At 37.6% G+C, this 14,580-nt stretch overlaps 1 non-coding gene across 1 annotated transcript; it reads left to right on the top strand.

Annotated features, from left to right (window-relative positions):
• Window positions 1–9,815: 9,815 nt before the first annotated feature.
• TRNAL-UAA (transfer RNA leucine (anticodon UAA)) lies at window positions 9,816–9,897 on the top strand. The gene has a single exon. It is a non-coding gene; the product is annotated as a tRNA-Leu (tRNA).
• The last annotated feature ends 4,683 nt before the right edge of the window (window positions 9,898–14,580 follow it).

Below are 14,580 nucleotides of genomic sequence, written 5' to 3'. Positions count from 1 at the left end.
GGAGACAAGGATGGCTGAATACTGAACTTAAAAGCTTGCTAAAAAGGAACAAAGAAATGAATATCAAATGGAAAGAAGAATATAATGCTGTTTGCAGGGAAAGCTGGGCTAGTGTTAGAAGAGCTAAAGCAAGTAATGAAGTGAGGCTTGCAAGAGAGACCAAAAGCAATAAGAAAGGATTTTGGAAGTAAGTCAAAAGTTAAAGAAATGTCAAAGATGCTATAGGATTTTTAAAGGATGAAAAGGGTAAAGTGGTCAATAATTATGTTGAGAAGACTGAACTTTTAAATTCCTGTTTTTCTTCTGTGTTCTCTAAGAAAGCAAATGTAACATCAAGTGATCTTCACTGTGCTGAAGAAGAAAAGGAACATGTGAACAAGTCATACGTATGAATACTGCATATGAGTGGTCATGTTGGCTTTAGGCATCAGAATTAATTACATAATTTACCATCTATGTTACATCCATGTCAGTTCAATCAATGATCAACCATTCTCAAAATTTGCCAAAATCAATCTTGGTCAAAAGAAGTCTAACTGCTAGCTCATATCCCTGCTGCCTTTTTAGGGTTATCAATACAGGATGAGTAGAGTGATTAGCAAACATAAACAGAGCCATGCTGCTTCAGCTGCTTTCTAGTAAGTCACCCTAGTGATGGATTCATAGCTACACTGCTCTGCACTGCTGTATAATGTCTTCCTTGCTGCTGCTTCTGATTATCTGTTACGTAGAGGCAGTGGTGTAGGAATCCTTCATGTTTGAATGTCCTGTATATGTGAGATCATAGCAAGTAATCTATACCACCTAATTCAGTGATATCTAAAAATTAGCGGATGAGCCAACAGAGGAAAGATTAGTTAAATATCTGGATACAAGTCATATGTTTTGTAAAATGGTGCCCCAGAGTCATTGTACAAACAAATCCCTGATAATTACGTTGCTGTTGTATAATAACATTTGTCTTTTTGTCTTATTGAATATAAAATATTTTCTGCCACTTACATCAAAAGCAAACTTCTGATATAAATAACATTGAATATCTTTGAAAGGTAGAGTGGCCGATTGGTCTAAGGCGCTGGATTTAGACTCCAGTCTCTCTGGAGGCTTGGTTTCAAATCCCACAGCTGCCGTTATTTATTTGGATATAATTTTTACCAATAATTAGGAAATAGTTGAGGAAGTAAAGGGGATTGAGAATTTAGGAGGCAACAGTAATTCTATCCTATACTTTTGAACTACAAAAGGTGGAAAACCTGCGAAAACTGAGATTTTAAGATTGGACTGTAGAAAGGCAGTTTTTAACCGGTTCCCGACCGCCCACTGTAGATAAACGTCCGCGCTGCCTGGGCTCTGTGCAGCGCCGACGTTTAAAAACGGTGGGAGGTCTCGCAGTGGTCAGGACCCCTTGGGTTCTGCAAGCACTGCGATTCCGGTGCAGAGCGTTGGCTCTGACAGGGAACATCATCGGGACCTGATTAGATCAGGTCCCAGTGATGTTAACCCTTTGCTGTCTTCTATATGCTGCGATCTATAGTGATCGCGGCATATAGGAGACAGCAGGAGGAGAGGGGGTCGTCTTACTTACCTCCGAAGACCTCCGTTTCGTTTGAGGACCTGGGGTTGCTATGGCAGCTGGAGGTCACATGACCGCCTCCAGCTCTGCCATATATGGTGTCTCCAGACAGGAGACTGACTGAAACAGTCATTGAAGATCTCATGTAATGTAATACATGTCTATTACATTACATGAGATCAGTGATCAGAAAAATAAAAATTAATGTCCCATACAGGGACTAAGTAAAAATGTAAAAAAAAGTAAAAAAAGTAAAAAGTAAAAAAAAAGTTTTTAAACTATTAAAAAAAAAATCACAAAATAAATAAAAATAAATAAATAAAATATTAAACCAATCAATCCGTATATTTTTACAAAACCAAAAAAAGTACACATATTTGGTATCGCCGCCTCCGAAACAACCCGAGCTATAAAACTGTCACTCTAATTAACTCCTTCTGTGCACACCGTAATAAAAATAAATAAAAAACGGAGCAAAAAAATATGCTTTTTCATCATATCGCCAAACAAAAAGTGGAAAAAATGCGATCAAAAAGCAGAATATGAATAAAAATGGTACCACTGAAAACGTCATCTTGTTCCGCAAAAAAAAGCCACCATACAGCTCCATCAGCCGAAAAATAAAAAAGTTATAGCGCTCAGAATAAAGCAATGCAAAAAAAATATTTTTTTTTCTATAAAATTGTTTTATTGTGTAAAAGCGCCAAAACATAAAAAAAATACAGTAAGTGTAGTATCGCTGTAAACGTACTGACCCGAAGAATAACGCTGCCTGATCACTTTTACCACACGCAGAACGGCATAAAAAAACCCTCAAAAAACAATTCCTGAAGTGTTTGTTTTTGTTAATTTTACCTTCCAAAAAACGGAATAGAAAGCGATCAAAAAATGTCACGTACCCAAAAATGGTTCCAATAAAAATGTCAACTCGTTCCGCAAAAAACAAGCCATCACATGACTCTGTCAGACGAAATATGTAAAAATTATAGCTCTCAAAATATGGTGATGCAAAAACTAGATTTTGCAAAAAAAGCGTATTTTAGTGTGTGACAGCTGTCAGTCATAAAAACCCGATATAAATCTGGTATCTCTGTAATCGCACCGACCCAAAGAATAAAGTAATCTAATCAGATATATCACACTTGGAACAGCATAAAAAATAAATAAAACAAATATTATTCACCTGCTACTGATTTGTTTATTATGTCTCCCAAAGATCCCAGTAAGGCTCTGCTCACATTTATCCTGTGCTCTGCGCTGAGCACTTACACCAGAGTTTCCGTGTAAATCTCTGAAATATGTGATTCAGCCGGAACCCATGATGGAAGATTCCCTGTAATGAGGCAGATATAGGCCACTGTGGACGCCGTCTAGCCTGGGATCCCACGGTGTCATTTGTTTTAGGCGTGCATAAAAGTGCGGTTGGCCACAGTTTTCTGCACTTCTGAAAAAAAGGACACCACTAAACAGAGGCCAGACGGAGTCCAGAGTAACTCTGCTGCCTCATTATAGTGAATGGATCCTGCAGGGGTTTCATCTGAATTACATCACTTGGAAATTTAGATGGAAACCCCGTTTTAAGTGCTCAGCCTAGAGCGCCGGATAAATGTTACGTAAAATGTTCCCAATAAAAGCTTCAACTCAGTCCTCAAAAAAAGCTAGTCCCCACTCAGGTCCGTCATCTGTTAAAAATATAAGGGACTTCCAAGTTACTGGTAGCAGAAAGGCTCTGCAAAAGCAAAATGGTCCTTGCCCCCCAAAAGAAATTCAGAAAATTTTGTGCTCCCAAATCCAAATGCCTATTCTACAATAATTTGTTCTCCAATTGTCAAATAGCGCTCCGTCCCTCCCAGATCTCGCCGTATGGCTGAGTGGTACGATACAGCCACATATGGGGTATTGCCACTTTTAGAAGAAATTGTGTGACGCATTTCGGCACCATTTTTACCCATTGCCCTGTGTGAAAATGTAAAATCTGAGGGTAAAACATTTTTTTGTGGTAAAAATATAATTATGCTTTTTTCACTGCCCAATGGTATAAATTAAAAAATAAAAAAATACTCACTACTTCCCTAGATGAATTCCTTGAGAGGTGTAGTTTACAAAATGGGGTCACTTGTGGGGGTTTCTGCTGTTTTGGCATGTCAGCGACTCTTCAAATATGACATGGTGTCTGCTGCCTATCCCAGCCAACATAGCGCTCCTTTCTCTTCCGAACCCTGCCGTACACCAAAGCAGTGGTTTTCCCCCACATATGGGGTATCGGCGTACTCAGGAGAAATTGTACAACAAATTTCATGGTGCAATTTATCCTGTTACCCTTATGATAATGCAAAATTAGGGAATGAAAAACATTTTTTATGGGAAAAATGTGAAAATTTTATTTTTACGGCTCAACATTATAAACTTCTGTGAAGCAGCTGGGGGAGCAAGGTACTAACCACACATCTAGATAAGTTCCCTAAGGGGTATAGTTTCCAAAATGGTGGCACTTGTGGGGGGTTTCCACTGTTTAGGCACATTAGGGGCTCCCCAAATGTGACATGGCGTCCGCTAATTATTCAAACAAATTTTACATTCAAAAAGTCAAATGGCGCTACTTCCCTTTCAAACCCTGCCATGTGCCCAAACAGTAATTTGCCTTCACATATGGGGTATCGGCGTGTTCAGGAGAAATTGTACAACAAATTTCATGGTGCAATTTATCCTGTTACCCTTATGATAATACAAAATTAGGGAATGAAAAACATTTTTTGAGGGAAAAATGTGAAAATTTTATTTTTACGGCTCAATATTATAAACTTCTGTGAAGCAGCTGGGGGTGCAAGGTGCTCACAACACATCTAGCTAAGTTCCCTAAGGCGTCTAGTTTCCAAAATGGTGGCAATTGTGGCGTGTTTCCACTGTTTAGGCACATTAGGGGCTCCCCAACTGCGACATGGCGTCTGCTAATTATTCAAACAAATTTTACATTCAAAAAGTCAAATGGCGCTCCTTCCCTTTCAAACCCTGCCATGCGCCAAAACAGTAATTTGCCTCCACATATGGGGTATCAGCGTGTTCAGGAGAAATTGCACAACAAATTTCATGGTGCAATTTATCCTATTACCCTTATGATAATGCAAAATTAATGGATGAAAAATGGTTTTGTGGGAAAAATGTGAAAATTTTATTTTTACAACTCAATATTATAAACTTCTGTGAAGCACCTTGGGGTTCAAGGTGCTCACCACACATCTAGATAAGTTACCCAAGGGGTCTAGTTTCCAAAATGGTGTCACTTGTGGGGGGTTTCCACTGTTTAGGCACATCAGGAGCTCTCCAAACGCAACATGGCGTCTGCTAATTATTCAGACAAATTTTACATTCAAAAAGTCTAATGGCGCTCCTTCCCTTCCGAACCCTGCAGTGCGCCCAAACAGTGGTTTTCCCTCACATATGGGGTGTCAGCACGCTCAAGAGAAATTGCACAAAAAAAGTTGGGGTCCATTTTTTCCTGTTACTCCTGTGAAAATAAAAAAAATTGGGTTTAAAGTAACATTTTTGTGAAAAAAGTTAAATGTTAATTTTTTTCTTCCACATTACAAAAATTCCTGTGAAGCACCTGAAGGGTTAATAAAGTTTTTGAATGTGGTTTTGAGCACCTTGAGGTGTGCAGTTTTTAGAATGGTGTCACTTTTGGGTATTTTCTGTCATAAAGACCCCTCAAAGTAGCTTCAAATATGATGTGGTCCCTAAAAAAATGTTTTTGTAAATTTTGTTGGAAAAATGAGAAATCGCTGGTCAACTTTTAACCCTTATAGCTCCCTAACAAAATAAAATTTTGGTTCCAAAATTGTGCTGACGTAAAGTAGACATGTGGGAAATGTTATTTATTAACTATTTTGTGTGACATATCTCTCTGATTTAAGGGCATGAAAACTCAAAATTTGAAAAATGCAAAATTTTCAAAATTTTCACCAAATTTCTGATTTTTTCACAAATAAACACAAGTTATATCAAAGAAATTTTATGACTATCATGAAGTACAATATGTCATGAAAAAATAATCTCAGAATCAGGGGAATACGTTGAAGCGTTCCAGAGTAATTACTTCATAAACTGGCAGTGGCCAGAATTGAAAAAATTGGCCCGGTCACGAAGGCAAAAAGAGGCTCTGGCGCGAAGTGGTTAATGGACGCAGTAAAAAGGAAGGAAAGGTAGGATGTTCTAAAGGAAAGAAATGTCCATGACGGATGGGAGATTTTGCTAAATTAAATTCTCACTGCACAATCAGAAACAATCCCGAAAAGAAGGAAGAATGGAAAGCATTTATGGAGACCAGGATGGCTTAATACTGAACTTTAAAGCTTGCTAAAAAGGAACAAAGAAATGAATATCAAATGGAAAGAAGGGTTCATATCTAAAGAAGAATGTAATGCTGTCTGCAGGGAAAGCTGGGCTAGCGTTAGAAGAGCTAAAGCCAGAAATGAATTGAGACTTGCAAGAGAGACCAAGAGCAATAAGAAAGGATTTTGGAAGTGAGTCAAAAGTTAAAGAAAAGCCAAAGATGCTATAGGATTTTTAAAAGATGAAAAGGGTAAAGTGGTCAATAATGATGTTGAGAAGACTGAACTTTTAAATTCCTTTTTGGCTTCTGTGTTCTCTATGAAAGCAAATATAACATCAAGTGATCTTCACTGTGCTGTAGAAGAAAAGGAACATGTGAACAAGCCATACGTATGAATACTGCATATGAGTGGTCATGTTGGCTTTAGGCATCAGAATTAATTACATAATTTACCATCTATGTTACATCCATGTCAGTTCAATCAACGATCAACCATTCTCAAAATTTGCCAAAATCAATCTTGGTCAAAAGAAGCCTAACTGCTAGCTCATATCCCTGCTGCCTTTTTGGGGTTATCAATACAGGATGAGCAGAGTGATTAGCAAACATAAACAGAGCCATGCTGCTTCTGCTGCTTTCCAGTAAGTCACCCTAGTGATGGATTTACAGCTACACTGCTCTGCACTGCTGTATAATGTCTTCCTTGCTTCTGCTTCTGATTATCTGTTACGTACAGGCAGGGGTGTAGGAATCCTTCATGTTTGAGTGTCCTGTATATGGGAGATCATAGCAAGTATTCTATACCACCTAATTCAGTGATATCTAAAAATTAGCGGATGAGCCAACAGAGGAAAGATTCGTTAAATATCTGGATACAAGTCATATGTTTTGTAAAATGGTGCCCCAGAGTCAATGTACAAACAAATCCCTGATAACTACGTTGCTCATGCATAATAACATTTGTATTTTTGTCTAATTAGATATACAATGTTTTCTGCAACTTATATCATTAGCAAATTTCTGATTTAAATAAGTTTGAAAATACTTATGTGGTAGCGTGGCCGAGCGGTATAAGGTGCTGGATTAAGTCTCCTGTCTCTCTGGAGGTGTGGGTTCAAATCCCACTGCTGCCAGAATTTATTTGGATCTAATTTTTACCAAAAATTAGGAAATATTTGAGGAAGTAAAGGGGATTGAGAATTTAGGAGACAGCAGTAATTCTATCCTATACATTTGAACTACAAAAGGTGGAAAACCTGCGAAAACTGAGATTTTAAGATTTGACTGTAGAAAGACAGTTTTAAATGGACTCAGGAACAAGGAAGGAAAGGTACGATGTTCTAAAGGAAAGAAATGTGCAGGAAGGATGGGATATTTTGCTAAATTAAATTCTCACTGCACAATCAGTAACAATCCCAAAAAGAAGGAAGAATGGAAAGCATTTATGGAGACATGGATGGTTGAATACTGAACTTAAAAGCTTGCTAAAAAGGAACAAAGAAATGAATATCAAATGGAAAGAAGAATATAATGCTGTCTGCAGGGAAAGCTGGGCTAGTGTTAGAAGAGCTAAAGCAAGTAATGAAGTGAGGCTTGCAAGAGAGACCAAAAGCAATAAGAAAGGATTTTGGAAGTAAGTCAAAAGTTGAAGAAAAGCCAAAGATGCTATAGGATTTTTAAAGGATGAAAAGGGTAAAGTGGTCAATAATGATGTTGAGAAGACTGAACTTTTAAATTCCTGTTTTGCTTCTGTGTTCTCTAAGAAAGCAAATGTAACATCAAGTGATCTTCACTGTGCTGTAGAAGAAAAGGAACATGTGAGCAAATCATATGTATGAATACTGCATATGAGTCGTCATGTTGGCTTTACGCATCAGAATTAATTACATAATTTACCATCTATGTTACATCCATGTCAGTTCAATCAATGATCAAACTTTCTCAAAATTTGCCAAAATCATTCTTGGTCAAAAGAAGACTAACTGCTAGCTCATATCCCTGCTGCCATTTTAGGGTTATCAATACAGGATGAGCAGAGTGATTAGCAAACATAAACAGAGACATGCTGCTTCTGCTGCTTTCCAGTAAGTTACCCTAGTGATGGATTCACAGCTACACTGCTCTGCACTGCTGTATAATGTCTTCCTTGCTGCTGCTTCTGATTATCTGTTACGTACAGGCAGGGGTGTAGGAATCCTTCATGTTTGAGTGTCCTGTATATGGGAGATCATAGCAAGTAATCTATACCACCTAATTCAGTGATATCTAAAAATTAGCAGATGAGAAAACAGAGGAAAGATTAGTTAAATATCAGGATACAAGTCATACCTTTTGTAAAATGGTGCCCCAGTGTCAATGTACAAACAAATCCCTGATAATTACGTTGCTGTTGCATAATAACATTTGTCTTATTGGATATAAAATATTTTCTGCCACTTACATCAAAAGCAAACTTCTGATTTAAATAACTTTAAAGATCTGTAAGAGGTAGCGTGTCTCTGGAGGCGTGGGTTCAAATCCCACCACTGCCATTAATTAGTTGGATCAAATTTTTTCCAAAAATTAGGAAAAAATTGAAGAAGTAAAGGGGATTGAGAATTTAGGAGGGAACAGTAATTCTATCCTGTACTTTTGAACTAAAAAATGTGGAAATCTTGCGAAAACTGGGATTTTAAGATTGGACTGAAGAAAGGCAGTTTTTAATGGACTCAGTAAAAAGGAAGGAAAGGTAGGATGTTCTAAAGGAAAGAAATGTCCAGGAAGGATGGGAGATTTTGCTAAATTAAATTCTCACTGCACAATCAGTAACAATCCCGAAAAGAAGGAAGAATGGAAAGCATTTATGGAGACCAGGATGGCTGAATACTGAACTTAAAAGCTTGCTAAAAAGGAAAAAAGAAATGAATATCAAATGAAAAGAAGGGTTCATATCAAAAGAAGAATATAATGCTGTCTGCAGGGAAAGCTGGGCTAGCGTTAGAAGAGCTAAAGCCAGTAATGAAGTGAGGCTTGCAAGAGAGACCAAAAGCAATAAGAAAGGATTTTGGAAGTAAGTCAAAAGTTAAAGAAAAGCCAAAGATGCTATAGGATTTTTAAAAGATAAAAAGGGTAAAGTGGTCAATAATGATGTTGAGAAGACTGAACTTTTAAATTTCTGTTTTGCTTCTGTGTTCTCTAAGAAAGCAAATGTAACATAATGTGATCTTCACTGTGCTGTAGCAGAAAAGGAACATGTGAGCAAGTCCTATGTATGGATACTGCATATGAGTGGTCATGTTGGCTTTAACAAAGAACACAGCTCTGTGTTCGAAACACATTGCGTTTTTTCCATGTGAGATTCCCCGATGTAATTTGGAAATTTTTAAACTGCGTGGATTTGCTTCAATAAATATTTTCACTTTTGGAAGCTGGTTTCTTTAACTTTTTTTTTTTTTTTTCATGTTGGCTTTAGGCATCAGAATTAGTTACATAATTTACCATCTATGTTACATCCATGTCAGTTCAATCAATGATCAACCATTCTCAAAATTTGACAAAATCAATCTTGGTCAAAAGAAGTCTAACTGCTAGCTGCTTCTGATTATCTGTTACGTACAGGCAGGGGTGTAGGAATACTTCATGTGTGAGTGTCCTGTATATGGGAGATCATAGCAAGTAATCTATACCACCTAATTCAGTGATATATGAAAATTAGCGGATGAGCCAACACAGGAAAGATTAGTTAAATATCTGGATACAAGTCATATGTTTTGTAAAATGGTGCCCCAGAGTCAATGTACAAACAAATCCCTGATAATTACGTTGCTGTTGCAAAATAACATTTGACTTTTTGTCTTATTGGATATAAAATGTTTTCTGCCACTTACATCAAAAGCAAACTTCTGATATAAATAAATTTAATCCTCTGTAAGAGGTAGCGTGGCCAAGCGGTCTAAGGTGCTGGATTTAAGCTCCAGTCTCTCTGGAGGCGTGGGTTCAAATCCCACTGCTGCCATTATTTATTTGGATCTAATTTTTAACAAAAATTAGGAAACGGTTGAGGAAGTAAAGGGGATTGAGAACTTAGGAGGCAGCGATCATGCAATCCGATAATTTTGAACTAGAAAAGGAGGAAAACCTGCGAAAACTGAGATTTTAAGATTCTACTGTAGAAAGGGAGATTTTAATGGACTCAGTAAAATGGAAGGAAAGGTAGGATGTTCTAAAGGAAAAAATGTCCAGTAAGGATGGGAGATTTTGCTAAATTAAATTCTCACTGCACAATCAGTAACAATCCCGAAAAGAAGGAAGAATGGAAAGCATTTATGGAGACCAGGATGGCTGAATACTGATCTTAAAAGCTTGCTAAAAAGGAACAAAGAAATGAATATCAAATGGAAAGAAGGGTTCATATCTAAAGAAGATTATAATGATGTCTGCAGGGAAAGCTGGGCTAGCGTTAGAAGAGCTAAAGCCATTAATGAATTTAGGCTTGCAAGAGAGACCAAAAGCAATAAGAAAGGATTTGGAAGTAAGTCAAAAGTTAAAGAAAAGCCAAAGATGCTATAGGATTTTTAAAAGATGAAAAGGGTAAAGTGGTCAATAATGATGTTGAGAAGACTGAACTTTTAAATTCCTATTTGGCTTCTGTGTTCTCTAAGAAAGCAAATGTAACATCAAGTGATCTTCACTGTGCTGTAGAAGAAAAGGAACATGTGAACAAGTCATACGTATGAATACTGCATTTGAGTGGTCATGTTGGCTTTAGGCGTCAGAATTAATTACATAATTTATCATCTATGTTACATCCATGTCAGTTCAATCAACGATCAACCATTCTCAAAATTTGCCAAAATCAACCTTGGTCAAAAGAAGTCTAACTGCTAGCTCATATCCCTGCTGCCTTTTTAGGGTTATCAATACAGGATGAGCAGAGTGATTAGCAAACATAAACAGAGCCATGCTGCTTCTGCTGCTTTCCAGTAAGTCACCCTAGTGATGAACTCGTAGCTACATTGCTCTGCACTGCTGTATAAGGTGTTCTTTGCTGCTGCTTCTGATTATCTGTTACGTACAGGCAGGGAGGTAGCAATCCTTCATGTTTGAGTGTCCTTTATATGGGAGATCATAGCAAGTAATCTATACCACCTAATTCAGTGATATCTAAAAATTAACGGATGAGCCAACAGAGGAAAGATTAGTTAAATTTCTGGATACAAGTCATATGTTTTGTAAAATGGTGCCCCAGAGTCAATGTACAAACACATCCCTGATAACTACGTTGCTCATGCATAATAACATTTGTATTTTTGTCTAATTAGATATACAATGTTTTCTGCAACTTATATCATTAGCAAATTTCTGACTTAAATAAGTTTGAAAATGCTTATGAAGTAGCGTAGCCGAGCAATCTAAGGTGCTGGATTAAGGCTCCAGTCTCTCTGGAGGCGTGGGTTCAAATCCCACCACTGCCAATATTTATTTGGATTTTTTTTTTACCAAAAATTAGGAAATAGTTGAGGAAGTAAAGGGGATTGAGAATTTAGGAGGCAGCGGTAATACTATCCTATACTTTTGAACTACAAAAGGTGGAAAACCTGCGAAAACTGAGATTTTAAGATTGGACTGTAGACAGGCAGATTTTAATGGACTCAGTAAAAAGGAAGGAGAGGTAGGATGTTCTAAAGGAAAGAAATGTCCAGGAAATATGGGAGATTTTGCTAAATTAAATTCTCACTGCACAATCAGTAACAATCCCAAAAAGAAGGAAGAATGGAAAGCATTTATGGAGACCAGGATCGCTGAATACTGATCTTAAAAGCTTGCAAAAAAGGAACAAAGAAATGAATATCAAATGGAAAGAAGGGTTCATATCTGAAGAAGAATATAATGCTGTCTGCAGGGAAAGCTGGGCTAGCGTTAGAAGAGCTAAAGCCTGTAATGAATTGAGGCTTGCAAGAGAGAGCTAAAGCAATAAGAAAGGAATTTGGAAGTAAGTCAAAAGTTAAAGAAAAGCCAAAGATGCTATAGGATTTTTAAAGGATGAAGAGGGTAAAGTGGTCAATAATGATGTTGAGAAGACTGAACTTTTAAATTCCTGTTTTGCTTCAGTGTTTTCTAAGAAAGCAAATGTTACATCAAGTGATCTTCATTGTGCTGTAGAAGAAAAGGAAGATGTGAGCAAGTCATACGTATGAATACTGCATATGAGTGGTCATGTTGGCTTTAGGCATCAGAATTAATTACATAATTTACCATCTATGTTACATCCATGTAAGTTCAATCAATGATCAACCATTCTCAAAATTTGCCAAAATCAATCTTGGTCAAAAGAAGTCTAACTGCTAGCTCATATCCCTTCTGTCTTTTTAAGGTGATCAATACAGGATGAGCAGAGTGGTTAGCAAACATAAACAGAGACATGCTGCTTCTGCTGCTTTCCAGTAAGTCACCCTAGTGATGAACTCATAGTAACATAGTAACATAGTTTGTAAACCCGAATAAAGACTTGCGTCCATCAAGTTCGACCTGTTAGTTCTGTAATTGCTAAAGTTGATCCAGAGGAGGGCAAAAACCCCAAATGATTTAGCCAATCTTCACCTGAGGAAAAATTCCCTCCCGACTCTGAAACCAGCAGTCAGAATAAATCCCTGTATCAACCTACTAATTTATTTTATTTTTAAGTATACGCTGAAATCTGCCTGGTATCTAGAAATGCATCCAGTCCCCGCTTGAACTGGTGTACTGAATCCGACATTACCGTCTCATCACTCAGTGAATTCCATATTCTCACTGCTCTTACCGTAAAGAACCCCTTCCTATGCTGGTGCTGAAACCTTTTCTCTTCCAGTCTTAGTGAATGCCCTCTTGTTACCGTAATATCCCTCCTTTTGAACAAATCCCGGGCAAGATCTCTATACTGTCCCCTAACATATTTGTACACATTTATTATGTCCCCCCTCAACCTTCTCTTTTCCAGGCTGAATAGTCCTAGTTTTGCCAACCTCTCTGGGTATTGCAGTCCCTCCATTCCCTTTATTAATTTTGTTGCCCTCCTTTGTACCTTTTCAAGCTCATTTATATCCTTTTTATATATTGGGGCCCATAACTGAGCACAGTATTCCAAGTGTGGTCTGACCAGTGCTTTGTACAGTGGAAGAACAATGTTCTCATCCTTTGCAGCTATACCTCTTCTGATACATCCAATTACCCTGTTTGCCCTTACAGCAGCGGCCTGACTTTGGGCACTCCAATTTAGTTTGCTATCAATCAAGATGCCCAAGTCCTTCTCCATCTCTGAATTCCCCAATGATTTCCCATTCAGTGAGTACTTGTGACTTCCATTTTTCCTTCCCATATGTATGACCTTACATTTCTCCTCATTAAACCTCATTTGCCATTTAATGCTCCACCTACCCAGCTTATCCAAGTCCCTCTGTAGGTCTGCACTGTCCTCTTTTGTATTAATTGTTTTACATAACTTTGTGTCATCTGCAAATATTGATATTTTACTACTTATCCCATTGACTATGTCGTTAATAAAGATATTAAATAACATTGGGCCTAGTACTGACCCCTGTGGTACCCCACTAGTGACGCTTACCCAATCTGAGTATATTCCATTTATAACCACCCTCTGCCTTCTATCCTTTAGCCAGTTAACTACCCACTTGCAGACATTTTCCCCCAGCCCCATCATTCTCATTTTGTATACCAACCTATTATGTGGCACGCTATCGAATGCTTTTGAGAAGTCGAGATACACGACATCCACTGTTTCCCCCTGATCTACTCGAGAGCTAACCTCCTCGTAGAAGTCAATCAGGTTTGTTTGGCAGGAGCGATTCCTCATGAATCCATGTTGGTTCGGGATTAAAAGATTATTAGCATCAAGATGCTCCGTAATTGCCTCTTTAATGAAGCTTTCAAAAATTTTGCCCACAACGGACGTCAGACTCACCGGCCGATAGTTTCCGGCGTCACTTTTCGCTCCCTTTTTGAATATTGGCACTACATTCGCCTGTCTCCAATCAAGTGGTACAGACCCAGTCTCAACAGAGTCCTTAAATATAAGATATAACTGTCTGTCTATCACATTACTTAGTTCCCTTAGTACCCGTGGGTGTATGCCATCAGGTCCTGGTGATTTGTTTATTTTAATGTTACTGAGGCGTTTCTTTACCTCAACTTGGGTTAGATTAGTCATACTTAGTGAAGGATTAAGCTTGTCACTTCTCATTTCTCATGTTAGTTCTATTTCCTTTGTAAAAGTTGTCAAAAAAAAATTATTTAATAGATTAGCTTTATCCTCATCTTTCTCTATGATTTTGCCTTCCTCACTTTTTATCGGTCCAATATTATCCGATTTAATCCTTTTACTATTTATATATGTAAAGAACAGTTTGGGATTTGATCTACTTTCCCTAGCAATACGTTTCTCTGTTTCCTCCTTCGCTATTTTTATTTGTTTTTTACAGGTTCTCGTTTTTTCCTTGTAACACATTAGTGCCTCCTTACTGTTTTTCCTGTTTTAATCTCTTGTATGCCTCTTTTTTGCTATTTAATGCCCCTTTCACGTTCTTGTTCAACCATATTGGTTTCCTCTTATTTCTGGTCCTTTTATTCCCATACGGTATATACCTCTCGCGCTGAGTATTCAGAATTCTTTTGAAGGTTTCCATTTACTATTTGTATTCCA

This window comes from Phyllobates terribilis, unplaced genomic scaffold, assembly GCF_046119375.1.
Source record: "Phyllobates terribilis strain yellow unplaced genomic scaffold, ASM4611937v1 Scaffold_11__3_contigs__length_659146591, whole genome shotgun sequence".
Lineage (NCBI taxonomy): Eukaryota > Metazoa > Chordata > Amphibia > Anura > Dendrobatidae > Phyllobates > Phyllobates terribilis.
This window is presented reverse-complemented; position numbering and strand designations above follow the sequence as displayed.